At 66.7% G+C, this 25,632-nt stretch overlaps 1 protein-coding gene across 3 annotated transcripts in view; it reads left to right on the forward strand.

Annotated features, from left to right (window-relative positions):
- The window catches only part of RXRA (retinoid X receptor alpha), a 96,062-nt gene that overhangs the window by 41,486 nt on the left and 28,944 nt on the right, over window positions 1-25,632 (forward strand). The window lies entirely within an intron of this gene.

Consider the following 25,632-nt stretch of genomic DNA (forward strand, 5'->3'; position numbering starts at 1 on the left):
TCCCGGGCACCTGGGGAGGGGATCCTGTTGCCTGACGAGCTGGGATGCAGCCAGCTGTGGCCCCTGGTCTCCTGATGTGGGGCCAGCGGGGACAGCCACCTGTCTGTGCCCATCGGGGGCGTCTCCGGAGGCTTCAGAGGGCATGTGGGGTGACTTCTATCCACGGTGGGCCCGGGGGAGCCTGAGTTTTGATGACCTTGGGCCTGAGTTTGAACCCTGGCAGGCTGCCCTCTCCCCGGCAGGAGACCCCTCTGGCTGGCGGTTCCCGCTGCTGGGAGCACCGGGGCCCCTCCCTCGTGGCCTGCTCCTGCCGGCCTTGCCCTGCCACTGTGTCCAGACCGGGCGACCCCACCTGGTGCCTCCTAATTACCTGCCTTATTTCTGTGCCAGTTGGCGCTGGGGGCCCTGGGCCGGCTCCGGGGGTCAGCGGCTGGAGGGACCCTGGGCACGCCCCCTCCCTCCCAGGGACGCACGGCAGAGGGCACGCGGAGGGGATTTACCTCCACGGTGGACCCTGTCCCAACTCAGACTCAGACCCCCACCCCAACTAAAACGCTCCCGTCCTCCTGGCCCAGTGCGGGCAGCCAGGTGTGGCGCCAGAGTGGGGTCCCCGCTGCCCCCGCGCCTCCAGGTGTGGCCTTGGGCGAGTCCCTCGCCCTGACTGGGCCTCAGTTTCTTTCTGTGGGTGGGGCTCAGCAGGACCATGTTTTGGGGAGCAGGGGTGCCCTTGAGTGGCAGCTGCCAGCCCAGGCGCCTCTTGTTTTTGCTTAAAGTTCAGCCAAGGGATGCAGGCCGCGTGCAGGCCCTGGGCTGGGCTGGAAGGGGTGCAGGCCGCGTGCAGGCCCTGGGCTGGGCTGGAAGGGGTGCAGGCTGCGTGCAGGCCCTGGGCTCAGCTGGGAGGGATGCAGGCCGCGTGCAGGCCCTGGGCTGGGCTGGGAGGGGTGCAGGCCGCGTGCAGGCCCTGGGCTGGGCTGGGAGGGGTGCAGGCCGCGTGCAGGCCCTGGGCTCGGCTGGAAGGGATGCAGGCCGCGTGCAGGCCCTGGGCTCGGCTGGAAGGGGTGCAGGCCGCGTGCAGGCCCTGGGCTCGGCTGGAAGGGGTGCAGGCCGCGTGCAGGCCCTGGGCTCGGCTGGAAGGGGTGCAGGCCGCGTGCAGGCCCTGGGCTCGGCTGGGCCCGTGCGCTGACCGTGAGGCCTGGGCGGGCCGGGCTGAGCCCTCCCTGACTCAGCTGTGCCTCCCGGGGCGGGTGAGGAGTGGCCCCGGGGTGCTCTCTCTTTCTAGAACGTGATCTCCCCGAGCTTGGCCCCTGGTGGGCCCGCTGAGCGCTGGGCCAACTCAGGGCCACGGGAGGCTTGGGGCAGAGCGGGCCTGTGGTGGCCCGGGGCCGCGGGGCCGGCCTCTGCACCTTCGAAACGACGCGGCCCGTCTTGTGCGCCCCTGAGGACGAGGGCCGCATCTGGGTCGGGCCAGGCAGGCGGACGAGAGGGCCGCGGCCCTCCCCAGGCGCCGCCGTGTGTCGAAACCGGTCGCTGACGCGGCCGCGGTGTTGAAGTAAGTGCCTGTGGGTTTCCCAACATCCTGCTGCTGTCACAGGACCGCGCGCCAGGCCTGGCCGGGGCCTCCCTCTTGGGGTGCCCAGTTCCCCGTTTTCTCCCTGGGGCAACGAGGAGAGACCGCCCCTCCCCTACCGCCACCTGGGCGGGGCAGAGGTCGTGACATCAGGGCAGGGCCGCATTACCCTGGGCCCACGTAATCCTTGTGACCTGCCCATTTTACGGAAGTCAGGTGGCTTTGGCGTGGAGGGCAGGATTTGAACCCAGGCCTCTGAGTCTGTGCCGATGCTGCCTCCTGGGCAGGAGGGAGGGGAGGGGCGGAGAGAGGAGGAGGCGGGCCAGGATGTCCCGCTGGCCCGGGGGGGACACACACCAGCCTGGCGGCAGAGGGCAGTGGCCAAGGGTCCTGGCTCCCATGCCCTCCGGTGGACAGCCCTGGACTGGGGGTGTGGGCCCTTTACTGAACAGCCCACCTTGGGGAGACGGTGGGAAGTGGGCCTGGGGCTGCCCTGTGCGTGGGCAGCCAGTGACCATGGTGGCTGCAGGTTCATTGATCATCCACTGTGCTCCAGGCCCTCGACTTCCGGGGCTCGTGGAGCCCTGCCTGTAGCCTCCTGGGGTGGGTGTTCTTACGCTCAGTGTTCAGAGAGGAAACTGGGGCTCAGAGAGGCCGAGTGACCTGCTGGGGGCACACAGCAGGAGGCAGGGAACTGGTGTCTAGGCTGCGGCCGGTGAAGGCCACGCTCTCTAGGATTCTGCTGGATCAGGTTGGGAGGAGGTGGTGTAATGGAAAAGTCCACCCCCAGTGGCAGGTCCTGGCCCTGCCATTCTGAGCTGTGCAACCTCTCTGATCCCTGAGGGACCTCTGCCAGCTTGGGTGTGGAGCGGGTTGAGGGTTGGAATCTGGCTGTCTGGATTAAGAGGAAGAGGAGAGGGGCTCAGGACTGTCTTCCCAGCGCGGCGCTCCTGCAGACCCCAGCCAGGTCCCCTGCGGGGTGGGGCCTGGGGTTCTAGGAACCTGTGGCCGGCCTCACCCTGACCGCGGCGTCTGCCCGGCGCCCGTCGGCGGGGGAGGGGCCCCGGAGACCAGCCTCTTATAGATGAGGAAGTGGATGCTCAGAGAGGGTGAGGGGCTGGGCTTGGGCCACACAGCAAGGCAACCGCTGAGCCAGGGGCCTGTGGACAGAGGATGCGTCGGGAGACCCACGTGCTGGTAAGGTGGAAGTTTCAGTGGTCTGGTGGGGAGGACCACGCAGGTTCCAGCCGGTGACACGTAGCGCCTTCACTGGGGCTGGGAGTGACAGTAACGGGAAGGGCGGTGACCCCCGAGGTGGCTCTCGGTTCCTGAGGACCTGCTGTGTCCCAGGAACTGTGGTTGCTGCCTGCCTGCTGTGCCCCAGGCACCGTGCTCAGCTCACACCATTTACGTCCCGAAACAACCCTGTCCGGAGGTTTTATTCGCCCATTTTCCAGATGAGAACGTTGGCGCCCAGAGAGGTGACATTGCTTCCTGTGGTCCTTGGTCAGGAGGAGGTGGGGCTGGACTTGGACCCTGGTCTCAGTGCCTCCGGTGCCAGGGGTCCCCTGCGTGAGTCTGGTGCCCTCCCTGGGCCTCTGGCTGGGGTGACTGTCCTCACGGTGGGCATGCATGCAGGTCTGTCCCCTCCCCCAGCTGTGCACAGAGAGCCCAGGGCTTGGTTTGCGGGGATGTAGGCGTCTACTGTAGGTTATAGCTGGAGGGAGGCAAGTGGAGTCTCCGCCAGGAAGGCAGAGTACCCTTCCTTCTGCTGCATTACTGACTGACTGGGCCCTTTGGGTTCCTGGAAAAGGCCTCTGGCTCTGGACTGGTTGTCCCTGGCAGAGCCTGGCCTTGACTATCTGCCTGTCCCCAGCACAGTGGGGGGCAGTGGGGGAGTAGGCGTCACACTAGGGGGTGCTCCGTGATTCGTGAAGGGAGCCGAAGCCGAGGGCACTGTCCCCTTTCGGAGGACGAGGACGCTTAGACCCAGTGGGGTTGGGTCAGATGCCCGCGGGCCCCCCCACCCCCGAGCTGTGAGCTGAGCAGCCAGGACTCGAACCCAGATCTGTGGGCTGTGGGACACCTGTGTTCATCACCTGTGGGGATGGATGAGGACAGGCCAGCCTCGTGGTCACTCGTTCACGTCCACTGCCTCCTGGCCGCTTTCTTCTTATGCGACATCTCTTTGTAGAAGAGGAGATAAAGGCTCAGAGGGGTTGTTCAGCCTTCCTGGGGTTGCACAGCTTGTCAGCACCTTAGGGCCTCTTTGGAACTTGGTGCTCGCCACTGTCATTCTGGAGGCAGGAAGGTCTCCTGGGCGCCCAGGCCGACGATGGCCATGAGCGCCACCTCCCGCCCTCCTCCTCGCACCTTAGGGCCTCCTTGGAACTTGGTGGTCACTCAGCTGGTTCTTAAGGACTGTGGTGAATCCTGCAGCCTGTATTGGCCCTTTCCCACCTCTCATCTCCAGTCCATTTGGTCTTTATTCAGTGCCTGCTGTGTTCCAGGCCCCAGGCCAGGCCCCAGGGATGCCTGGTGAACCAGTTGCGGCTCCAGCCCTTGGAGGCCCCAGACCTTCAGTCTCAGACTAGTGGGCTGGGGACACCCTGTGGTGTGGTGAGTGCCCTGTTGAGGGTATGTAGTAGAAGACATCCCTACCCTGGCTGGGAGAATCAGGAGGGCTTCCTGGAGGAGGTGTTGTTCAAACGGGGTTGGAGTGAGCCAAGAGAGGTGTAGGGGGAGTTTCAGGCCCAGGGAACAGCATGTCCAAGCCCAGAGGTGAGAGAGCTTGTGTGTTCCCGGAAATGAGTTGGTTCCCAAGCCTGTGGGTGGAGAGTGGGCAGGCTCAGATTGGGGAGGGCCAGGGGTGCCGAGGTCTGGCGAGGAGGAGGGCGGGAGGTGGCTCTCACGGCCTGCGTTGGCCTGGGCGCCGAGGAGACCTTCCTGCTTCCAGAACGACATGGCATCTGGGCACTCAGCTGGCCCAGTCCTGGTCTGGGAGGTGGGGGAGCTTCTTGGAGGGAGGCTGAGGGGTCTCCTGGTGGGCCTCGGCCCATTCTGGAGCTCTGGGGGTGGGATGCTGAGGCAGTTGGTCCTAGGCAGCTGGCAGAAGCTTCAGGCAGGCCCTGGCCCAGAGCCACCCCCAGTTCGTCTCTGGGTTAGCCCAGGACCACTCGGAGGGCTTGGCATTAGAGCTCGGGCCTGAGTGGTGCTGGTCAGCTCTCATAGCCGAGAACACAGGTGGGGCGATGAGCAGGTATGGGGCTGGGCAGGGGACCCCCAGCCCTCCTGGGGCGCCTTCCAGCCCACGCTGGGGGAACCTTTGAAGGGCTCTGGGGCGGGTGGGGTTCTGGAGGAAATCAAATCCGCGTTTGGCCTGGAGAGCGCTTTTGGTGGGCGAATTTGTGCATGTGGCTGATGGGGGAAATGCTGAGATTCTGTAAAGCAACCTTGACCTCCCCCCGCCCCACCCCACCCCCACCAAAAGAGAAAACAAAACTCAAGCCCCCTGCAACGCTGTTACCCAAACCAAAGAAAGTCAAAACCAGCCACTGAGTCCCACCCGCCCAAGGTTAGCCTGCTTTTCCCTCCGCGTGTAGCCAGATAACGGCCCATCTTGGTGTTTATTATGCTTTAAATAAAAACGGAATACGGATTTTCAGCGTCTATAAAGCTGAGCTCTCCAGTGGCAAGGCGAGACGCCCCCTTCCTTTTGGTGGAGGAAAAGGAGGCCTTTGGTGGGGGGGGGGTTAGGCCCCCCATGGCCGGTGGAGGAGAGAACCGCTTCTCGGAGACTCTGGACCCAGCACCCAGGAGGATCCTGTGCCAGCCACAGCCCCCCAACCCTCGAGCGCTGCCGACTCCCCTGAGGGCATTGCCAGGTGGGGGGATTCAGGGGCTTCTGGGCCCCCAGCAGGGCATGTGTGTGTGCACACGCCTTGACCCGCGTGTGTGCTCACGCCCGTCTGCGCTCCCCGTGTCGGTGTCTCCATGCCCTGTGGCGTGGAGGATCCCGCCATTGCCCGCTGTCTGCCCCCTGCTGGCCCGCTCTGCTCACCTCCCTCAGCCCCGCACCTTGTGCCCAGGCAGCCTTGGACCCCTGTCTCGCCTGCACTGACCCAGCTGGGTGGCCTTGGGCAGGTTGAACTTTGTGTCTCCAAGCTTCACTTCTTCTGTAGAAAGACAGAGATGCTTGTAGAATTTCTGAAAGAGCTGGATGAGCTACACACTCTGAAGTGCCCAGTGTGGGCTCCCGGGCACTGGGCATTCGGGAAATGCTGGCAGTGCCCCTGCCTGGCTGGCGTTTAGCAGTGGGCCTTGGGGCGCCAGACCGCTTGGGGGAGGGACCCGGCCAGTTTTGAGTAGCCTCTGGGACCTGGTTGGGTACAGAACCCCAGGCTTCCTGCTTCCCAGCTGTGGGCCCAGGGGGCCCCACCCCTGTTCCCTTGGGCCCCCAGGCGGTGTGGGCACTCACAGCTCTCCATGGGCACTGGTGGTCATCTGTCGGGTTGTTGGTAGGCTAGCTGGCTACCCTCCCGCTGTCACGGTGGGCCATTCCCCAGTGCAGGGGTCACGGCCTGTCCTGGTGACCCCGCTGAGCAATAAGCAGGTGAGAATGGGGGTAGCCCGGGTCACCTCCCCCCAGGGCTGTCGGGTTGAGGCCCAGAGCGGTGCAGTGTCCCCACGTCGAGCTCCCCCGTGGGGCAGGCCCCGTTTGGAGCTTGCCCTGGGCTCTGGGGTACAGTGCGCTCGCGGTGAAACGCACGCATCGCCCGCGTTCAGGGGAACCCAGAGCGAGAGCTGGCCCCCGTCAGCCCTGGCTCACCTCTGTCACTTTGCTCCTCTCAGACTTCACGGCAGCGGGCTGTTGGGGCCCGCTCTTCACGTGGCCCTGGCCCGGGGGTGCGTCCGTTTCTTTGTTTCATCCCAGGAGGCAGGACTCTGCCTTTGACAAGTTCACCGTCAAGTTCACCGTGTGTGTGGCCGGTTAACTCGTCCACATGTGTCGCTGGGCCTCTGTAGCCCGGGCCCTGGGCTGCCACGGCTGGGGAGCATGTGTTCAGGGGCAGCGCTGTGCCCAGGGGTGTCCGGGTTGCCCTGCACACAGGTTGGGCGCTTCACATCCTATTGTTAACCACGCAGAGCCCGGCGGCGGATGAAGGCCCTGGGGTCACGTGCCTCGGGGGGATGTGGGGTGTCGGCCCCTGTCCCCGCCCCCCATCGCCTGCCTGTGCAGGATTCGGGGGAGTGGGGAGCCCCCATCCTCCAGAGATTTATCATGTTCACCCGCGAGTCTGAGTTCTCCCTTTTTCTAGTCCTCTGTGTGTGTGTGTGTGTGTGTGTTTTTGTGGGTCACGGACCCCTGCTGCCCAGACCAGCCTGTGTCCCGGGAACCCGTCCCGTCCCCTCGGGTGGGGGAGGGGTGTTGGGGAGGTGGCAGGGCTGGCTGGGGGCTGGACGGGGCCGAAGCCCACGGCCCTCCCCACACCCTGCCCTCCCAGATGGGGGCTGCACGGCGGACGGTGGTGCCGTGGGTGCCGAGCAGGTTTCACACTGGCTGCGTTTGGGGATTAGAAGCAGCTCAGCAGGAAGCTGGCAGCCGCGCGCCTTCTGGGCAAGGCAGGGAGGGGCCGAGGGCGCGGGCTCCGGGAAGAGGCCGGGGAGAGGGGGACCATGGGTGCCAGGCCACCCCGGCCTGCTTCAGGGGCGCATTCTGGGACGGGTGCCGTCGTCATGGGGAGAGAGGCGTGCTCTCCATCGGCTGGGGCCACGCAGGGGAGCCAGGCCGCCCCGGGTGTAGCCGTGTGATGCTTGTGTGCAAGTCCCTGGGCCGGGGGGTCCTAGCCCCCGAGCAGTTTCACTCTTGCCCCCCGAGGGGCCACACACTCCTGTCTCTGGAGGGTGGAGCAGGGAGAAGAGGTGGCCCGTTCCTGGTGGCCTGCAGGGAAACGAGGATGCTTCCCTGGCCCCCGTCCCTGTGGAGCTGTCCCCGGCGGGGGTGGGGGGGGGCTGTCCCCGGCGGGGGGGGGGGAGCTGTCCCCGGGGAGGGGCGCTGTTGATGCCCGTCCAGACCGTGGCAGTGCCCGGGGGCAGGTGTGAGGTGTAGCTCTCCCTGTCTCCCCGGCTGGCTGAGACGTGGTTCACCAGCGTCGGTCGAGAGCTCCGTTGCGGCCAGAGGTGGGGCGCTCCGACCCCCCGCGTGCTTGCCCTGCTCCGCTCCGGAGGGCAGCCTGGAGCCGGGTTTGTGGAGGGAGGCTGGTTCCCCCCGCACACCGAGGGCTCTGGACCCCAGAGGTGCCGCAGCCTGACCGTGTGTCCATCTGCCTCTGGGATCCCGCGGACGCCCTGCCCACAGGTGGCCCTCGGGCCCCGCCCGGCTGCCTTGTGGATCCCCTTGAACCGTGCAGGGGGGGAGCCAGGCCATCCTTGGCCGTGACTTTGTTTTGTTTCCTCCAGTCGGCTTGTCCTGCTCCATCCTGTGCCCGGAAGAGAGGCCAGCCCCTGCCTCGGTGGGGCCCCTCGCCCCTCGCCTTCCCTCCGGCGGGGGTGGGCCCTGCTGACGTCCGTCCCGCACTCATTAGCAGCTGCAGCCGCTGACGGCCGCTGGCCCGCTGGCACAGCTCCCGCCTCGCTGGCCCTCCTGCCCACTGCCTCGCGCAGCAGGAGTGGACCTGTTTGCTGTTCCCTGTCCTACCTGCTTGTCCCTGCTGTGCTCTTCCCGGGCCCTTGGCCTTTATTTCCCCTTCGGGTCCCGCCACCGTTCACCCTGCCCCCGGGGGTCTGTCCCCACTTGCTGTGGGCTTCCCGCTTCCTGCTGCTGAGGGAGCGGTGTCCATGCCTGCGGACCGAAGGGGGCACAGACTGCCTCAAGGTGGGTGCCCGGCACGGGGGGCTCCTGGGGACTCCCGGGCCAGGGCCTCCCTTGCTCTCTGGCTGCGGTGGCACAGCGGGGGAGCCTGAGGAGGGCCCCGCCCCGGATAGTGGGTGGGCGGTGGCCCTTCTGTGTCGGAGGCCTGCTCCAGCCCTTACAGCTGCGGTGTGGCCGCCCTCTTAGAGGCGTTTGCCACGCTCCCCTGACGGCTGGCAGGGCCTCAGCCTCCCGGCCGTCACCCCTTCTCGGCCCCCCTGATTCCGGGAGGTGACACGACAGTCCTGATTGATGACTGAGACCTCGGGCCCGGCCTGAACGCTCTGGCCGAGACCCTCCCTGGGGTGGGCTTCCCTGTGTGGCCCCGGCCAGAGCCCGAGACCCAGAGGCCTGTGGCCTGCAGGGTGCCAGGGCCCATTGGCCCACCTGGCCCCTAGGGTGAAGCTGAGCCTCACGGGGGAGGGCGGAGGTCCGAGCCTGGGTTTGGGGGCGCTCAGCGCCCTCCCTAGTTGGTGGGCACACTGGCCTCTGGGCTGGTGACTCGAGGAGGGCGTGGGCCCAGCTCCCAGGCCCTTCCCTGCGCCGCTCCCCGGGGCCTGTGGGCTCTTTGGGATCGGGCTCCAGCCCTGCAGGGGCTACAGTTCCTGGGTCACCCGCCTGAGTGTGACCTACCCGGGCCCCTCCTGAGGGCCCCTTTGTGGCCCGGTGCCTGGCCGGCCCCCTCCCCGGTTCCCAGGCCCATCCCGCCGGCCGCCGGCATCAAGTCTGGACAAGTGTGGTGTGTGTGTTCAGGGCGGCCGCCTGTGGAGGGGCCGGAGGTGGCGTGCCGGCCCTGTGAGTCACACGGAGCCTGGGAGCCAGGGCGGCGGGGGCCCGGCCGTGGGCAGGCGTGACAGGGCACGCTGCCGGCCTGGCCCGGGGGACTGGGGGCCGGGGGCTGCCTGTGCCTCCTGGAGGAGCTGGGACAAGGCCCAGATCTGGGGTTGGGGTCTCTGAGACCCAGCCTCCCCTCCCCGGGCTGTGCAGCGGGGGGCGGGGCTCCTGCCTGCCGCCCGGCTCAGAGCCTCACACGGAGCAGACGCTGCCCAGGTGCCTGCCTTCCAGGTGGGCAGAGAACCTGCTGGGGGGGAGGGGGACGGGGAGGTGGGGAGGCAGATGGGCATGGAGTCCAGGCCCCTGGGTCGGGTGGGTCGATGTCCCTAGATGTCCAGGGGGCAAGCATGGCAGTGGGCTCAGTTTGAAGGGGCAGCTGCCGCTGTCCCAGGGCACCTCCAGGCCAGACCCCAGCCCTCCTGTGCCCGGGCCGTCCCGCTCCTGTCCAGCTGGGGATAATGCTGGCCACCGAGGCCCGCTGAACACCTGCAGACCCCTCCCCCCGGGTCTCGGGGGTTAGAGGCCAGAGTACAGGCCTCTGTGGTGCTTCCGGGCCGCCAGTCCCGGGGTTCGGGGGGCTTAGATCTGCAGGGGTTCCAGGGTCGGCAGCAGCCTCACCTCCTCCTGAGGGTCAGCACCCCGCTCTCCCGCTTGTGGCAGAGACAGCAGAGCCCCAGGGGCAGTGGGCGTGTGGAGGCCCTGCTGTGGGGCGTGGTGCCCACCGCGCAGGGCAGTCAGACAGAGCCGGGGCCTGAGCCCGGCGGAGCCTCTTGTTGGATCTGTGACCCGGGCACCGTGTGCCCTCTGAGCCTCAGCTGCTGCTTCTGCAAAGCAGGAGGGCCCCTGCCCTTGAGGGCCGGTGTAGGCACCACTGCAGGGAGGGAGCGGCCTGCAGGCTGGGCTGGGGCACTGAGGTCCTGGGGGAGGCGGGGCGGCTGGAGCAGGGCAAGCATGCCTGGGGGCGGGGGTGGGGTGACCAGCCCGGGCTTGGGGCTGCTGTCCAGGAGGACCCGGCCTGTCTGCAGACCTGCCTTCTGGGGCGGTGGGCTCGGACCTGAGCTAGCATCTACAGGGCTGGGGCTCTGTCCAGACCTTCTTACTCTGTCCAGCAGGTGTGAGGAGGGCTCCCTGGAGGAGGTGTCCCTGACAGGAAGACCCAGAGGGGATGACCATGCTGCTCTGAGGGCCAGAGCTGGGGCTGAGAGGGGCTGATGGCCACACCAGCTGGAGCCTCCCGGGGACGCTGGGCTGGGCACCGAGACCGTTGTGGGGCAGATTGGCTGTGGTGGCCCCAGGGCCCCTCTGAGAGAGGGAGGTGGGGCTGGCCTTGGTGGGAGTGATCGATAGAGACCCCTGGGTGAATTCAGGGTTTTTCCAAGGTGTAACGGTCAGCAGCAGGGGTGGGGCCCCTGCTCAGGGCATTGAGGGGGTGGCTTCACGGCGGACTAGCCCCTGACTTCCTGGGTGTCCCTGTGGGCGCCTCCTGGGTATAGGAAAACAGGAAGAGTCAAGTGCTCCTGGTGGGGGCAGGGGGCTGCAGGTGGAGCCGTAAGCAGTCCTGCTGCGCCCACCAGGGGGCCCTCGTCACCCCCGGCCCAGGCCCGCCGGCCTCAGCATGGCCCTTGGTCTCTGTGCTGCCCCTCCAGCAGCCCCCCCCTCCCTCCACCCCACCAGGATGTGAGTGAGAGGGAGGGGGCCGCTGGCTGAGCCAGAGGGCAGCGCCGGGGGCTCAACGAAGCCATGTGGGCTGGTGCCTCCGCCCACCCCCGGCCCCTGCTTGCTGTTCTCTCGTGCCGGCCTTGGGGAGGAAGGAAGCTGAGGCTTGGGTGGTGTGTGTGTGTGTGTGTGTGTGTGTGTGTGTGTGTGTGTTTGTTTTCGCCTGGGCTCCGGGGCTGCTGGCTAGGGCCTGGGCTCCAGCCTCCAGTGCCTTGACTGTGAGGGTGAGGCCTGGGGAAGGCAGGGGGCCGCAGCAGGGCCTGGTGGGGGCGCTCCTGGGGGCCAGGAGGTAGACTGAGGCAGGTCTAGGACAGCTGGAGGGAGATAGAGGCTGCCCCAGAGCCTATCTGCCAGGGGCAACAGCTGGGCCAACATCTTGGGTGTTGCCGGACTGTCCAGGAGGCCCAGAAGTGGGGTCTGGACCAGGGCCCCTGTGCTTGGAAGGAACAGTAGGTCTCTGGGATGGAGAGGTGCTGGGGGCGAGGGGAGGGACCTTTCAGGCCGCATGCCGACCCCCTTGTTACATCTAGGGGGAAGCTGGGGCTGGGAGAGGGGCAGCCCTGTGGCTCGGGGGGCGGGGGGTGTGATCTGTGGTTTTTCTCTACTTTCTGTGGGGTAGACACTCCCGCCGTGGCCAGCTTGAAGCCGCTGACGGGATGTCGCTGAACACTGGTCGGGAAGAGATGTGCGCGTGGGCTGCTGCAGCCCCCCCGGGCCCCCCGTTTTCTGCCCCCCTGGAGGCAGCACGTGCTCTGCTTGGGCTTCTGCTCGGCGCCTGGCACGTTCCGGGTGCTCGCTAATGTCTGAGCGCCTTTGGCTGGGCCAGCCCGGGGCAGGGCCTGGCTGGTGAGACCCCTGGGGGGCAGGAGGCACATGGCGGTGCCCCACGCAGACTTGCGGGCCTCGGGGCCCACGTGGATGTGGCTCGCGTACGCACACGGGGGCCGGGGTGGCAGGGCCTGGGGCCTCTGAACACCCAGTCCTGCGAGGGGACCCCCAGTTGTCACCACACAGGTGGGTCACGTGCCCGGGTTGCGTCGTCACCCCTGAGGCCACCCAGCTGGTGGGACAGGCCCAGTGCCTGGTCAGCTGGACTCCTCTGAGGGCGCCGAGGTTGGGTCTTCCTGCCAGCGAGGTGCCACGTCGTGGCGGCACGGGAGGTGGCACTGTCCGGGCATGGGGTGGTGTTCGGGGGGCCTGAGGCTGAGGGGCGTGGTGGCCTGGGAGCCAGCTGCTGGCCGGGATGTGCCCTGGGCCCAGCACTGGCGCTGCTGAGGCAGGATTAAGTCTCTGTGGACTCGAGAGGGGACCCCGCCTGCCACCTGTGGGGCTGAGCACCTTTCCTGCCCTGGTGCGGAAGCGCTCAAGTGATGAGACTCGTTGGGCGCAAGTGAACTGCGTCAGTGGGGCTTAGGGTCCAGAGGGCCTCACAGGCACCTCCCCAGCCGAGGAGGAGCCGGGGGTCACGGCAGACCACCAGCCACAGCTGAGTGGGCGTGGCTTGCCTCTGTGACTGGGGCCGGGCTGTGATCCTTGCTGCAGGCCGGCCCTCGCCACGCCCCCGTCCATCGGGTGAACTTAGCCAGGTGTGGTCCCGGGCCCTGAACCAGGCAAGCAGGGAGCCCGGAGCTGTGAAGAGGAGTGAATGAGGAATCCCGGCCAGTACGGAGGAGGGCGGCAGCAGCCTCGGGACCGTCTGGCCAGGGTCTTGCTAAAATCAGGCCTCCGCGAAAACCACACGTGCACACGGCAGAAACCTGAGACAAATAACGTGGGAAAGGCTGTCGCATCTCCCTCCCTGGAGCTGGGAGTCCTGGACCCGCCACTCTGCAGTGTGACCCCTGGGGATTTCCCTCTTCATCCTTGAACCCCAAACTTTAGTGGGTTCCAGCGAGTGTGGACCTCTATGGTCAGGGCGGGGTGGGTGGTGGGCCCCCTGGAGGGAAGGGACCTGCTTGGGTCCCACAGCAAGTTGGGTCTCAGGTGGAGAGTGCCGTGCGAGCGGATGGGTGCATGATGGTGGGGTGCGCTGGAGATGCCTGGGGGGCAGGGGAGGGGGACTGCTGCTGGGCCGGCAGCCGGGTCAGCGTGGGCGGGAGTCCCTGGCCCTTCTGTAGGAGTCCTGCTGGACGAGCGAGGCCGCCTGGGCCCTGACCCTGCCCCACGGCCAGTGCCAGGCCTGGAGTGGGCAGCAGGGTTTCCACGTGCTCAAGTGAGGGCACTGCCTGCCTTCTGTCCGGGGCCGGCCTGGCCGCCAGCTGCCACAGAGCAGGCCGTGCTGCCGTGCAGGCAGCATGTGCGGCTCAGAGCTGCCCGGGCAGCCTCGGCCCCTGCAGCCTGATGTGGACAGTGTTGGTTGGACCTTAGGCCTCGGGGGGGCAGGGACTGAGGACGCCCCACTTGCCTGCCAGAGCGCAGCGGGGCTGAAGGCCGTGTGATATAGCCCCCCGCACCCTCACTTCCACCGCCGGCCCTGGGCTGGCTGCTGGCTGCTGGGCTACAAAAGGCATTCTGTGCCCCGGGAGAATGACCCCGTTGTGTGGCTGGAGGGTGGCCGGGGGCCACGAAGGCTTCCTTCCTTCCGTACTTCCTGCACACCCGCTGTGAGGCCGAGCCCCCACCCGGGGCTCGTCTAGTCCCATCCAGGCCCTGCTTCCCGGGCTGGGGGGCTCCCAGCGGCGGTCAAGGCCCTGCGGCACCGCCACCTCCCCCCTGCTCGGCCTGCGCCGTCGTCCCTCCTGCAGGACCCCTCGCTGCTGGCGCGTCAGGGCACAGGATGCTCCTGTCGGGGAGCAGGGGGGAAGGCGTGGTGGGGGCCTGAGGGTGGGCGGGGCTCTGTGGCCCCCACGAGTGCTGCTTGGGCTTCTTCCAGCCCACGCCCCCACCCCCGCCAGGCCCGCACATCTGGGCGAATGAGCGTGCCTGGGTGTGCCGGCTGGCAGCGCGTCGGGGAGCCGTCGTGCCCCATCCCCGCGCCCTCACGCCAGCCTGCAGCTGGGGAAGTGGGCTTGGCCAGGTCTCCTGACTTGCCCACGGCCAGGCAGCTGGCAGCGGAGGAGTGGATTTGAGCTCCGGTCTGGGCCTCGCCCTCTCCCTCTTCTGGGCTCCTGGCTGGGCGAGGGTCCCATGCGCCGCGTCGTCTGAAGGCCGAGACTGCTCTCAGGTGGAGGAAACGAGGCTGGGGTCCCTGTTCTCCTCTGAGAAGCACTTGGCTTCGGCCAGCGGGAGCCGCCTGTGGTCACAGGTGTCTGGGTGAGGGTGGTGGGCCGGGCGGCCCTGGGAAAGGGGAACTCAGCAGTTCCGGCGGATTCCCAGCTGCCTGGCGGAGACGCTGGCCCTCCCGGGCCTCCTTCCTCGCCGGCTTCTGCTGCTTTGCTCGTCCACCGTGCGGCATCGCCAGAGGCCGTGGGACCCTGAGCCGGTGGGCCGGGGGCTGATGGGGCCGCCCCCATGGTGGGACCCCTCGCCCGCCCTGGCCATGAGGCTGTACTTTCTGGCCTCTCTTTCGGGAGGTGGCCTGGCCTGGCGGGCGGGCGACCCCAGGTGGCCGGCAGGCGAGGGCTGGGCTTGGGGGGCGCTGGGGGCGGTATGGCCTGGGAGGTGCCTGTGTCTCGTCTGTAGGGTGCAGTGCTTGTGGTGACTGCGCCGGGGCGGGGGGATGCGGGGGACAGGTGGGGAGAGCCGGGCCGGTGCTGGGTGTCTGCACAGAGTGTGCCTGTCTAGGGCCAGTCACGGCTGCCCAGCGCACGAGAGGTGCCCGGCCGTGCTCGGCGCATCTGGTCGGTGTCCCGATTCTTGCCCCCGGCCCGAGGCCGGGGCTGCTGGGCTCTGGCCTGCCCTGGGTGTCTGGGCCAACGGGTTTTTGGGTGGGGAAGGGAAAGGGGCTGGCTCTTTTCCTCTCCTTGCCTTGAGGCTCCCTGGAGGGCCTCTTGGGGTCTGGCTTTTCAGATGAGGAAACTGAGGCTGGGGATGGCGGGGACTTGTCTGGTCGGAGGGTGCGGTGGACCTGGCCCATCCTCCTGGGTCTGGTGTGGGAAACGTCTGCTCTGGGAGCCGCAGGCACCCTGCGATGAGGCCACACGGGGCTTGGGCTGCCCGGAGTCGGCCCGGGATGGACAGATGGCCCTGGACGCGGCTCGCCCCTGAGTCTTGACTCCGGCTCCTGTGGTGAGGGGTTTGTCAGGGACGAGGCCTGCGGGGAGACCAGAGGCTGGCATCCCAGCGGGTCCCGGTCTCCCGCATCATGCTGGCCCGGCTCACGGGCCGCTTGCCTTCGTTGGGTTACCAGGAGCTCCATTTCTTCACGCTCACCCTGTGCCGGGCTCGTGTGGGTCACTCACTGACCTTCACCGACGCCCCTAGGAGGACGTGCTCCCCTGTGCCCCGGTTCTGGGGGAAGCTGAGGCCCAGAGACGTGAAGTTATTTTCCCAGGGCCGCGCGGAGGTTCAGGGGAGGGCCTCCAGCAAGATGTGGCCTTCGGGGTGGGAGCCGGGACCACCTGGCTCTTCCAGGCGTTTGAAAGGCCTTTTGTGATTTGTGAATGTTCAGACCCCCACGTCTCGGGTGCCTCTCCTGCATCCCCCTGGATGGGGCCGTGACCCGGCCTCCCTCACGCCGTGTGGAAGGTGTGGACGCCCGGCGAGGCGGCACTGGGCCGTCTCCGGGAACCACGTGGTGTGGGAGTTGGGACCCAAAACGAGAGAACACTGCAGCCGGGGGCGCTGGACCGTCTTGACTGGGGGGCTGCCCACCCTACCTTGCCCTGTACAAGCCCTGCCCACGTTCTGCTCGGTCAGGATTTCAGGGACGGGCACTCAGGGTGTGCTTGTGTCCTGGGGCCGGCCCTGGGCCTCTCTGGGCTCGGTGTCTCCCATGCTCCCTGAGTGACCGCGAAGGCTCACTCCGGGTCTGAGTCTCTGAGCGAGAGGTTCCTCCCAGGCCCCGTTCTCCTGCAGCAAAGAGCTCTGTGGCACGTGTACCGGGGGCGGTGCCTTCCTGTTCCGGAGGTGTCAGTGGGGGGTCTGCGTTCACACCCCTCCGGCAGCTCTTCCTCGAGGGCAAGGACTGAGCACCCCCACACACGGGGCCCTGCACAGGCCTCTTCAGCCCTTGGTTTTGGTTTCCTTGTCTGTAAACTGAGCGCAGGAAAGAGAATTCTCCGGGTCAGTTCGTCTCTTGACGTGACAGGACATTTAAAATCATCTAAAATTACGTTCATACAGAAAACATCCCGGGCTGTTAGGCCAGGCTCTGTGCTCGTAGAGAGAGTGGGGAGCGTGCTGACTTCTTTCCAGGGTTCTCAGCTGGAAGCTGCGTATGTGTACGAGGGGCGCATTTTGGTGGTTGCAACCCATGGGAGCGTGACGAGGGGTCATCGTGGGCATCTGGTGGCCGGGCTGGACGTTCTGAGTCCTGCCGCACATGCTGCCTGTCTCCCTGCAGGGGATCGGGACCGTTATTCTGGCCACACACAGGAGATGAGAGCAGGGTATTTTGGGGTTTCTCTGCGTGGAACGTGCACCTACTTGGCTGGTGGATAGTGGCTTGATTTTATTTTTTTCCCATTGTCTGCCACCTGTAGCATCTCTTGCTACCACTTTTCGCTTTTTCCGGTCGTTCCTTCTCTGGGAAATCATCCAAAGAGGCATGTTAGCGTAGTGGGTGACATTGAGTCAATAGGCTCTGAGCAAGGGCGTCTCCTTGAGCCAAACGCGCGAAGTCTTTCAGTTTCTGGAGTTGCTGTTTCGAGTGCATTTGGCTTTCTTGGTATCTGGGGTCTTCCTGTGCCTGGATCTGCAGCCCTCCTGGGTCTGGGTAGGCGTGGGTGTTGCCCTCAAGGCCTCCGACAGAGTGAGGTGGTACTTCACTGTCCTCTCTCTGACGATGCAGGCGACAGCTGCTCCCTCGCGGGGCCAGGTGCTAAGGGCTCCCCAGGTGTCCAGCGGGCTGTATGTTCCCAGGAGGGACTGAGCCCTGCTTCCCAGGCAGCTCTGTGGACTGCGCGTGGGTTTGGGGAATCGGGGTGGGTTTGGAGCTGTGGAAGGCATGGTTCTGGGTCCCCGCTTCTCCTTGTCAGGTGCTGAGGGGCTCCCCCCTCCCTCCGGCAGCCCTGAGAGCTGGAGGCTGCTGCCTGCCTGGTGTGTCCCCCTAGGCCTTGGTGTTGCCCCATCCCTCCAAGCTGGGCCTCACCGAGCTCCAGCACCCCTGGGCACAGGTCTGGTCACTGGGGCCCCTCAACACGGCCCTGCCGCTTGGAGCGCGTGTCGGTCACCTGGCTGGCCGCGCGGTGGGCGGCCCCCAGCCCCCATCCTGTGTTCAAAACCGCACGTGGTTCACAGTTGCTGGAAGCTGTCGGCAGATATATTCCCAAGGGCAGGAGCCGGCAGTGGAAACATACTTTCCCAGATTCCCTCCCCGCATTGACCCTGACCTTGGCCCCCCCGGGGGTTGCTTGTGGTTGTTGGTGAAGCCGAGAGGGCCCGGAAGGGGCACTGAGGCGGCGGTGCAAGGGCAGAGGCCCCGGCCCCAGGTGGCCGGAACAAGGTGGGGGGCGGGCTTTGGAGTTTGGGGCCTGTGGTGGGGAGCCATGGAAGGTTCTGGTGGTGACTGAGTGGACAGTGGCCATACTGCCAAGTGACCAGTGCAGGGGGCGGCCATGGGAAGGGCACGCAGAGCCAGTGGCTGTGTCCTGGCCACCGCCAGATCTGAGCTTGGCCACTTGAGGCTCTCGTCTGTACGAAGGGGCTGGTGGGTCACTCCCGGGGGGCGGTGCTGTGCGGACAGAGGTCACGGTCATCCGGGCCCAGGGAGAGACTTTCCACCTGTCAGTCTGTCCATCCCCTTCCTGCCTGGAGGCCCTGTGGGCTGGGTGGCCGGGCTGGGTGCTGCCGTGGGTGCTTGCTGAGGCCCATCTGGGTTCTCAGGGCAGGGGGTCACGGGGCACGGACGCTGCCTGTTACACGGCCACCCTCGCGTCTGCGGGGTCTGCTGCCGCAGCAGCCCCTGAAAAGCGCCTGTTGTGGGATGAGAAGGTTCTCAACCTCCTGGCCGCTCCGCCCCGGCAAGGTGTGTCAGGAATGAGGCCTTAGGTCGGAGATCTGGGGACGCGGTTCAGTGCTTTGTGAGGATGGAGGTGGAGGTTCTAGGGCCTCCTGGGCCTCCGTTTCCTGGTGCAGAGTCGAACCCACTCTCCTGTCCCTGCACTTGCTGGGGGCCTGGGGGCGGGGGTGAAGGGTAGACCCTGTCTCACAGCAGGTCCCCAAGGGGTGGCAGAGTCGCATCTCAGCTTGGGAACCAATCCTGCCAGCCCCGTGGGCCCCCAGCTGAATCCGCACAGTGGCGACACAGCCCAAGGGGGTTCAGAGGCTGGTTCCCCCGCCCCGCCCCCGGAGGCTGCCCTTTGAGGGAGGGGGCCTTTCCAGAGCAGGGGAGAGCCGGCTAGGCTGCAGGCCCTGCTGCAGGAGCGGTGGGATTGGGGCTGCTGTGCTGGTCCGAGTGGGAGGTACCCCTCCTGCGGCCGAGATGGGGAAGCCCCGCTCCAGCAGGCGGATGTCCCGTTCTCGGTCTGTCTCATGGGTGAGGTCCTGTCTGCTGTCTGCAGAGCCCCTGCCATCTGTGCCTCCGCCCACGACGGCACCAGCCTGGCGACCTGGCTGAGTCAGCGCGGTGTGGGTCAGCCTCTGCTCAGGGCAGGACGCTGAGGGGCCGGACTCTCGGCACGCAGCAGCGGGGGTCTCCGAGAGCCTGCCGTGCGTGAGCCGCTCGGGAGCTGGGCTGGCGCTCTGCCCTCCAGGGTCTCCGGCTTGGCCCGGCCCCGCCCATTGTGCAGCCCTGGGCTACCACACGCTGGAGGTGCCAAGCATCTGCGCCCACATCCGAGAAGTGGCGATGCTCGGAGGGCAGTGGGAGGATTGGGGGCGCCCCGGGAGAGGCCAGCCCACACCGGGCCCAGAGGAGGCAGGCCCTGATCTCTCCCTGACCGCTCCACACTACTGGGACAGGTTGGCCACCTGGCACGGAGCCCCCCGACGCCAGCACAGGTGGATGGGACGCCGGCGAACTTGGGCCTGAGTGTCTGCAAACATGTTCCCGACGCCGGCAGGGGCTGCGAGAAAGTTAGAGAGAAAAACAGCTGTAGTGGGGGTGGAAAGCACAGGCGTTCCATGACAGAGCCGGCCGCGGGCCTCTGAGCCAGCCGGAGCGACACGGCTCAAAATGAAACAAGCGTCATTCTTTTCCTGTTGAAGAGAAACTGCCTCAGCCAGCCCGCGGGCTCGGGGCCCCCCACGAGGCTGCCGTCGAGCAGGCGGGGTTTCATCAGGAATTTCCCCCCCTCTCCGCGCCCCCCCACCCGCCACCTGGGCTGGCGCCCTGGAGGTGCTGGGGACGGTTCAGGGGTGCTGCCTGGACAGGAGGCTGCGGCACCCGGGAGCCCCTGCCCGGCCCCGGAGAGGTGAGCGTGCTCCCAGCTCCCCGTGCCCTTTGACCCCACGGTGGGCGTGCCTGCTAGCACCGGGTCCGGCCTGGAGCTCTGCCGGCCACCCAGGCTGGCTGTGGGGGCTCTGCGTGAGAGTGAAGTGTGTTGGGAGCATCAGGGTGGAGAGCTGGGTCCTGGTCCCCGGCCGCTGGCTCCGGCTCCGGCTTGGGGAGTGCCCCTCCCTCCCTGAGCCCCTTCCTCCTCTGCAGGTGGGACGGAGCCAGCCCCACGTCCCCAGGCTTTTCGGAGGCCCTGTGATCAACGCCGGCTCGGGGCAGCCACACAGGCCGTGTGGCTTGTTAGACTCTAGCTCTGTGTTCTGGAGGCTCTGATTTCATTGCGGGGTCAGGGCGGGGGGTGGGGGGGGTTCCCAAGCCACGGGGCCGCCGGCAGGCCGTGGGTTTGGGGATCTCCATTTTGCAGAGGCCGCGGCGCCAGCGGCATCACGCGCAGGCTCACCTGCCGCTGGCTCCCCAGTGGCTCTGTGGCCCCGTCCCTCTTGTCCCTCCCCCCTTTCTGTGCCTGTGCTTCCCCCCTGGGGATTCCAGCAGGCCTGGGGGTCGGCTGCTGCCCCTCCCCAGCCTCTCCCCCGGGCAGCCCGTGTTAGGCCACTGAACAGGAGGCATGGCCCAGTGGTCCGGCGGTAGATCGGGGTCATCTCCCTGCCATGCCCGGGGGAGGGGACGGCCCCTCAGGGGTGCAGGCTGGCCTGCCGAGGGCCTCCGGCCACGGGGTTGGAAACAGCTCTGGGGACTCTCTCTCTGTCCCTTGGCATCTTTCTGGGAGGGTGGCCCTGTGCGGCCTCCACCCGGCAGCCCTCCTGCGGGAGGGCTCCTTTCTGGAACCAGCTGGAGGGAGTGTTGCTGGGTGGGGCTGAGCCGGGCACTGCCTGTCCACCGTGTCCTCCCGACTCCTTCCTTGGCGCCGGCTGGGCCGGCCTCTCGCACCTCTGGGGCCCTGGGTTGGGTGGGTGGTCCAGTCATGGAGGCTAGTGAATGCTTGTCCCGCAGCCGTCTCTGGGGCGGGGAGAGTGGGGGAACCTCCCCGTAAATTCAGATGCCTTGGAGTTCTCCTAGAAGGACCGGCCTCCTGTTTGGGGGTCCCAGGTGGTGGCTCTGTGGCCTGCACCCTGAGGTGGTCACCCTGCTGGCTGGCTGGAGGAGCGGCACCCGAGTGGCAGCCTGGCGCTGGGTTGGGTCTCAGAGTCACGTTGGCACAGCTGTTATTGCCAGTCCTGACCGTGAACAACCCCCAGCCCCCAAGCTTCCCAAGGCCTCTGGGGACAGGACTGCCAGGGACTGGCTCTGCCTGTGGCCACCTGGCTTCTCCTGAAAAACCGGCCGTGCCCTGAGGTCCCGGAGGCCCTACAGTCATGGGGAAGGGGGCGGGGAAGGTGGGGTGTTGACCTTTCCGAGCCAGCCTTCGGGGCATTCGTGTAGGGTGCAGGATGGAGCCAGGAGGGAGGTGTCCCAGCAGCAGGCCCTGGTCCCCGTCACGCTGAAGCTGTGAGCGGCTTCTTCCTGTAGCACCGGGCGTGCGCCGCTTGGCCTGGCGAAGAGGGGCGTGACGCAGCCAGGGAGCTGGGCCGGAGGAGTCCGGCCCCAACCTCCCGGGGGTCCGGCCAGGGTGTTCCCTGCACCCCCCAAGCCCCTCTCCCCGAGCGTGTTTCCGTAAGCTGTGGACAATTAGGTAGTGGATGCAGCTCTGGGACTCAGATCCCTCCTCTGTACCGTGGTGGTTGGAGCAGTGCTACCCCAGGTGCAGCTCAGCGCCTAGGGTACCGCCAGGTAGCGCCCCCCTCGGACATCTGCCCAAGTGCCACTGGCCCGGTGGGTGGTGGTAGCGCCCACCGCAGGAATCGGGGGAAAGTGGTGGAGACACGTTGGTTGACCGTCGAGCTGGGCCTGGTGTGAGGGCTGTGGCTGCAGCCCTCTTAGACCGTGAGCTTCTGGAGGGTGGGCGTGGGGGGGCAGCCTCCTGCCAAGACCCTGGCGCTAGCGCCCCAGTGCATTGGCACCATTACCCCTCAGCTCTCTCCTGGACCTTTCAGGCCCAGGCACTGGCTGGCTGGTCACACGGAGCCCCTCCTGACCCCCCCTTTCCTCCCGGCTGTGCTCCCCACTTCCCTGACAGCGGCCCGGTCACGGTGCCCCCAGGCTGTACGAGTGTGCTGGGTGAGGGCGGCTGCCGCCACTGCCCGTTCCTCCTTCCGCCCCTCACCAGCCCTGGCCGGCTCAGGACGGCCATCAGAGCCCGAAACATCGTCCGTTTGTCACTTGTGGCAAAAGCCATTCAGCGTCACCATCCGCCTCTTAGGGCTTCAGCCTTTTGTCTGTGCAGGGAGCAGGGCAAGGGGTCCCTCAGGTGGTGGTGATGATGGTGGCGGAGCCTCTGTCCACCGGGCCTGCAGCCCCCAGTCACTCTGGGCTCCCAAGCAGCCCTGAGGTTGCTGGAGACGTGGTGACTGTCCCTCACCCAGCAGTGTCCTGCCCGTTCCTCGGCGTCCACTCGGCCTGCCCCCTCCTGCCCCCTTCCCCTCCGGCAACCCCACCTGTGTCACGGAGGGCTGGGTAGGGCGGTGCCAGGAAGCAGTACTTGGGAGAGGCCAGCTGCTGCTGTCCATGCGGCCTGGGGAGGGGGTGGAGCCCCTGTCGGGTGACCAGTGGGCGTCTGTGAGCGGTGGGGGGCGGGGTGAAGGAGGTGCATGCCTTGGTTCGCCCTGCCCCTCCTCCTCTCTCCCCTGGGGTCTGGGCAGGTCTGCGCCACTCTGGGCTCTGGTGTGGAGCTGGGACCTGAGTAATGGTCCCTGCAGGCTGACGGATTGCTGGGCCTGGGTCCCTCCTGGCCCGTTGGGGGCCTCTCTGTAGGGGCCCCTGAGGCTGCCTGCCCGGTGGGCTCCCTATCTGACCCTGTTCTGAGGTCCCAGGCTCTTGGGGAGAGCCGGAGGCAGGTGGGAGTTTCTCCTGATCATGTGTAAGGGCTGAGCTGACCTGTGTCCTCCTCAGCGGGGGCTGAGATTTGGGGCTGGGGGCATTCGTTGGGGAAAGGGCAGGGTGACCCCAGAGGAGCTGAAATTTCAGGCTAGGCCACCTGAGCTGTAAACTGACACTAGGCCAGAGGCAGTGAGCTGGCCACGCCCCCTGGGGTTGGAGGTGGTAGGTCCACCCTCTGCAGGCACATGGCCTGCGCTGGAACCCTACCCTGCAAGGGCTCGTGGGGCCCACTTCTGTGGGTTGTGGCAGCAGCCTCTGCTCTCGGCGTACCCATTTTACAGAAGGGGAACCTGAGTGGTGGGCGTTTCCCCACCAGGGCCGGCACACCCCTGTCGGGGGCACGTCTGTCCCCCACCCCCTGCCGCCGCAGTTCCTGAAGGCCCCTCACCCCGTGGAGCCTGTGGACGCCTCCTGCCCCACCCCTCCCCTGCACCAACCACCCCGAGCTTCCCCCAAACCCCGACCGCCACGGTCCCACCACAGTCCCCAGCGGGCTGCCACTTCTCCCTCCCCTGAGCGGCAGGGGAAGCAGTCCTTCCGGAAGGTGGGGTCTGGAGGCGGGCGTCCCAGGAGGCTCCCGAGGGCCCTCCAGCACCCCGTGGTGGGGTTTTGGTTCGGGGCAGTGGGGGGGGGCGGATTTGTGCTCATTCTTGTCAGGGTAGGGTGCTGGCGCCCTCGGGGCGCCCCTCCCCCCTTTGTGCCCCTCTCCCCTCCTGGCCCCCTCTCCCACCTCCGTGCTGTCCTGCACGGCCCCCTCTGAAGTCCCCGCTCACTCCAGCCCCACGGGACTCCTTCCCGTGCTCCTTCGGTTGGACTGCCTGTCCCTCCCCTCCCTCCACTGGGCTTCCTGCTTGGCTGGGCCCTCGACCCCAGTCTGTGGCCTGCCCGGACCCTGCCCTGATCGGCCCTGTAGGTTCAGAAGGGCCGCGGAGGAGCCCTGAGCTCCCCTTTCTGAGAGTCGGGGGTTCCCTGGCTCCCGAAGAGGGGCTGGAGGTCCAGGGGCTCACCCCCGCCCCAGCCGGGCAGCCTCAGCGGGGTTGGTATTTCCTGCCACCTCCCCCGCCTTCCCAGGCTGTCTGGCAGAGACCAGAAAGGAGTTGGTGGGGGTTCCCCCGCTTCCTGCTGGGGGTTCCGGGGTGGGGTGGGGGGGCAGGAGGGTCCTGGTGGGCATTCTGGAGGGAGCCCGTGCAGTTCAGGACTGTTGGCGGGGGGTGGGGGGGCGGGGAATGTCCCTTCCCTCTCTCAGAGGGACCTCAGGGCCCACCTGGTTGGCCACTCCTGAGTGGTGGCTGTAGTTTCTGCTTGCATACAGCTGTGACGGGGAACTCACTATCGAGGAGCAGCCTGTGCCCTTGTCAGTTACCATGAGAACATTCTTTATTTTAACTTTACTGAATGTAACTTTTCACACCCATATACTCTGGGGGCCCAGGGGGTTACTGCTCTCCTGCTCTGGGCGCCGAGCATTCCAGGGCATTCCATCTCTGCTCCATGGCTTCCCTGTCTGGACTCCAGGTATTTGCATTTTAGAGTCAGTTTTATGGCCTGAAACGCTTTTTGTGCCAAGGGAGAGATCTGTCCATCACCTCTTCCACGCAAGCCTTCCTGAACTGAATCTGGCAGCTCTTTGAAGTCCCTTTGCCTCTGTTGGGGCTGCTGGGATGTCCTCCTGCCTGGACGGGGGCCTGTCTCTTGTTGGAGGTCCCTGTGAGCTCCCGGGCCGTGGTCTCCTTCCCTGGAGTCCTGAGTCTCACGGATTACTGCTGGTCCCCAGGGGCATGGAGGGTGTAAAGCGGTGTGAGGTGCTGGGTTCAGGCCTGGCGAGGCCCGGGTTCTTGGGCGGCTGTGGGGGGGGGAGGAGTCGGCAGTTGGGTTTTGCCCCTCCCTCCGAGGCCCCGTGTGCCCCCTTGGGTGGGGAGAGCTGGGTGTCAGCAGCTCCCAGGGTGGGGTCTGGGCCTGAGCCTGGTGTCCCGCAGCCCAGGATCAGATAAGCGTGTGGTGACCGCTGGTGACAAGTCCCCTGCGAGTCCAAAGTATGGCTTCAAGAGTAGCGCCTTATCGCACCTACTGTTTATCCGTGGGTGGGGACAGATAGTGGCCCGGAAAAGGCAGAGCCTGCGTGCACGTGGAGGGCAGGGCGGGGCCTCTCTGCGAGCAGGGGGTGTTTAGGCATTTTTCCCTTTTCCTCCTAACGTTCCCTTCCTGGCCAGACTCCAGAGGACTCCAGAAAATACCCCCTGCCCGTTGTCACCCAGGCTCCGGGAAAGTGTCTGCTGTGGAGGTTCTGTGTCAACAGGAAGGGCCCAGAGTGGGGGTCGTTGAGGTGGATCTTGGCCGGGGTGGCCCCTCCCAGGGGCTCACAGTCCCTGGTTTGGAGCAGTTGCTGTACACGTGACCCTGGGGCTCAGAGAATGGGGGCTGGGCTCAGGAACCGGGCCCCGACCTTTGCATTTGGGAGACGGGCCACACGCAGAGGCTGGAGGCTGGTGCCCCTTCCCCTGGCCCCCCCTTTTTACCGGAGGCCCCCCGCCCCCCTGTACCCGGCCCCTCTTGTCTTGCCCAGTTTCCCTCCATCTCGTTGTTGCCCTCCTCACGGTTCCCGGACTCGAGGGGCTGCAGAAGCTTTGGGGTGCAGCCTGGTAGCTGTCGGTCTAAGGAGCCACTTCCCTCCCTCCTTCCTTCCGGCCAAAGCTTTCTCTTGCCTCTCCCACCCCTTCCTGCCAGGGAGCAACAAACAAACAAATAAGCAAACAGCTCAGGCCGCGTAGGCCCAGCGTGGACCTGGGGAGCCTCTTCTGCAGCTGTGTGAACGGGAAGCCCGGCTCCCCACACCCCGCAGGTGTGGCCGGCCCGCAGCAGAGGCCCCGACAGGCTCTGGGCCCCATGGCGCTCCCGGCTGCACTCTACCCCTTAAGGAGAGCAGCCCCCGAGAAGTCCCCCACCCCGTCCTCTTCTCCCATTCAGAGCCCCCCAGTTCCCCCAAGATTTCCGGGCAGCGGGTGGAGGTGAGGAAGCTGTGAGAATCCCGGAGTGCTGTCTCCCTCTTGGCCCCAGACCCCCATCTCGTTCCCAGCGGCTGGGGAGAAGAATGGGCTGCTCCCCTAGGGTGGCCAGGCCCTCAGGCTTCTGGACGCG

The sequence above is a fragment of the Globicephala melas genome, chromosome 6 (genome assembly GCF_963455315.2).
Source record: "Globicephala melas chromosome 6, mGloMel1.2, whole genome shotgun sequence".
NCBI lineage: Eukaryota > Metazoa > Chordata > Mammalia > Artiodactyla > Delphinidae > Globicephala > Globicephala melas.